Raw genomic sequence first — 3467 nt, 5'->3', positions numbered from 1 at the left:
AGATAGTGACTCAGAGTGGGGGCTGGCCATGCCAAAGATATCAAGTATATGATTACAGCGTTAGAGTTTTGAGCCAGGTGGCAACAGCCCAACCTCCAGGGAGGGGAGGAGAGGTAAAGATGGAATTCAACCTCTGAGCCAATGACTCAATCATTTGTGACTATGTAATGGAAGACATAAAAACTACCAAAAGCAAAATTCTAAAGTGAGCCTCCCTGGTTAAGAACACTCTATACTGAGAGAATTATCCATCCTAAATGCATAGGGAGGGGACACCTTTGTGTTACAGACACTCCCAGACATCACCCTATGCATCTATTCTTTTGGCTGTTTCTGATTTGTATTGATTTTGCTATAATAAAACTAATTTGTTCTAGCAACTTATTGAACCAAAAGGGGTTGTGAAAATCTCAAATTTTTGGCTAGTTGGGCAGAAGTGTGGGTGACCGTGGAAACCTCCAAGCTTGTGGCTGATATATAAAGTTAGGGCAGTCTTGTGAAGGACTGCACCCGTAACCTGTAAAATTTGTCCTAACTCCATTATAGTTAACATCAGAAGTAATTGTGCCGAGTGACTAGGCAGGCCAGAGCTTCTTGGCTGATCCAGGATAGAGCTCAACCATGAAAACAGATAAAACTTTTCTGCTTTACACCATAGAGAGTTTGGGGATCTACATTATTTCTTATCCTGACTTACATTTATGATGCAGAAACATCTGACTGAAAACATATGGATAGGGCAATACAGTTATCTTTATTTCAATCACAAACTAGTGGTTGGAATGGCCTTAGTGACTGTCTAATCCCATACTTACTATCTGAAACTCATACGCAATGCTTTTCCCATGTGGCTATCCAGCCTCTTCTTAAAAACTCAAATGCTTTGAGGTTCACCTGCTGAGGCACCTCATTCTATTAATGACTAGTCTTTAATACTAGCAAATTCTATTTTTATTTCAAATCTTCTGCCCTGCAACTTCTGTTACTGGTTCTAGTTCTGTCCTTATGCACCATAGAAAGCATGTTTACTCACTTATTATTTCACGAATATAAGAAAAAACAATATAGATACCTGAACTATGTCTTTTCTTCATGCAGCGCTCTCAGGTTTATTCTAGTGATTCTCATATGACTAGCTGAAGGCCTCATCACCGTCTGGTTAGCCTCTTTTGAGTATAGAAGAGTTTGGCTGTCCTCTTGCTGAAGTACAATGCCGGAACTGAATGTAGTGAGACCAAAAAGAAGCGGAGGAGTTGGTCCCATATGCTAATTTTTTGGAAGTCATATCATAGAGTTCAGATATTTTACATGTACAGCCATTAAAAACCGCAGACTTTTTCAACTCTACTGCTTTTAAGTCATTTTTGGATTATTATGACTTTACCCATTCCTGTGACTCATAACAAATGTAAAAGAAATAGCGAAGACTTGAGGCCTGAGAAATGTAGTTTCAAATCCCTACTCTTGCCCTCATTAACTGTGTGACTTTGGAAGTAGCTTTACCTCCCTGAACTTTAGTTTTCTCATATATAAAATAAAGTTAATGATTCTTACTTTACAAGGGTGTTTTGAGCTTTCTTGTAAAATAACTAACACCATGCCAAGAAAAAAAGTACCTAATAAATGGTAATTAAAAACCGTGAAATTCATTAAAAACGTAAACTCAGAAGCACTGAAATAAAGACGAACATATGAAAACTTAAGGGTTAACTTATTTGTTAGACTTGAGTTTCAAAAGTAGTCATAATATATCAGGAAATCAACTCAAAGGGAAACAGACTAGTGAACTAAACCTAAAACTTCCATTGCCCTCTTTATTAAAAGCAGGAAGCTCAGCAATTTCTAAGGAGAACCAACATTATTTTTCCTGACAGCATATTCTATAATAATCTTGCATATGAGGTTTTATTCAGAGGCCTTAGAAAGGCATAAGGGCCATTCTCTTTATGCTAAATGCCATAATTAGCAATACAGAGTAAGCTCTTAACAAATATTATAAACCAGGCACTATGTTAAAGACTTTATGCATCCATTATCACATGTATTAGTCACAAAAGAATCATGAGTTAGTATTAGTACCTGCATTTTACATAAGAGAAATATGATGCTCAGAAAGTATGGTGTGTAAGGTCACACAACAGAGCAGAATTTCATCCTCATTCTATCTTTCTGAGCTCTCCTCTCTCTTAATTTCTTTTCTCTACTGTCCATCCCATAGTTACTTAATCTAGTAAGCTAAGTTCTATCGATATCTTTAAAAATCAAAAGGCATAGTTTTATTTTTATTGACTTTTATTCTTCATTGTCTAGGCCTATAGATTTTTCTGGTTCTACAGAGTCCATGAAAACTGTTTTTGTCAGTTGTTCTCATGTTGACGGTTTCAGCAGAATCAGAACCACTCTGGCCACTTTTCCTCTGTTCTTTCTCTCTTGTTTCATCCATATCCTATACTTAAATGCTGACACTTTTCCGAATGCTCATGCTAGGTTCTCTCTGCTTCTATTTTTATGTGCTATCCTGAGACATTAATCATGCTGCTCTGCTTATTTTCCTTGAAATTTTGGTAGTCCTCACTTTCTAACCGGCTCCACTTGTTTTTTCTTTTTTTCTTTTCAACTGTCTATTGTATATTTTAAAGGCTTCCTAAACTCTGCTTCTTCTGTTTATATTTTTTGTTTAAAAAGCTTCAAAGACTCCTGATGGCTAATACGATAAAATTAAAATTTCTCAGCCTGGTGGTTGAGACTCAAACAATTTCACTTCAAATATATCACTTTAAGCATTTATTATTTCTTTGTGGTGCCGTCATATCCTTCGTACAATCAATGCTCCAGCCCAATTGATTTAGTTGCTTTTCTCGACTAAATTAGCCTCCTACACATCCCCCTCTCTGTTTTTGCCGATTGGAATAACTGAGGTTCTTCTCACATCCAACACTACTCAAAATCATACTGTTTTTCTAGGCCCAACTCAAATTCCAAACACTATTTCGTGTATCGGCTGACTGTGCAGCCACAGATATAGGTTAGAGGTCCTCTTACTGGGGCCGTTTCCCAAGTGGACCCCTAGTGGTTGGACTTGCCCAGATCACCCCCTGGTGAAGATACTAGCTCCAAACCAGTGAGACACAAACTGAAATCTGACGATAATTTTTGCACTTATGTAGTAAGAAATTTTGTAACGAAAATATAAAGTGAAGTTGGATAACAGATATTGGTTGGGCCTTACGCTAAGATCATGATTTTTGAAAGGATGTGAATAAACTGTGAGTTACTTGATACATAAAGACTCCTATAGCCTTTGGAATTATTGCCGTGGATAGAGCAGCCTCTAAAAGAATTTAGAAACTTGTTTGGGACTGCAGTGAAATGTACTGATCTCTTTATCTATATAATCTGCCCATTTTATATTCTTTCTTAGGCCTGCGCATCTCCTGTATCAGTTACAGAATTATTGTTAGATGAAC

This window comes from Cebus imitator, unplaced genomic scaffold (genome assembly GCF_001604975.1).
Source record: "Cebus imitator isolate Cc_AM_T3 unplaced genomic scaffold, Cebus_imitator-1.0 Scaffold492, whole genome shotgun sequence".
Lineage (NCBI taxonomy): Eukaryota > Metazoa > Chordata > Mammalia > Primates > Cebidae > Cebus > Cebus imitator.
Note: the sequence above shows the minus strand (reverse complement) of the source record.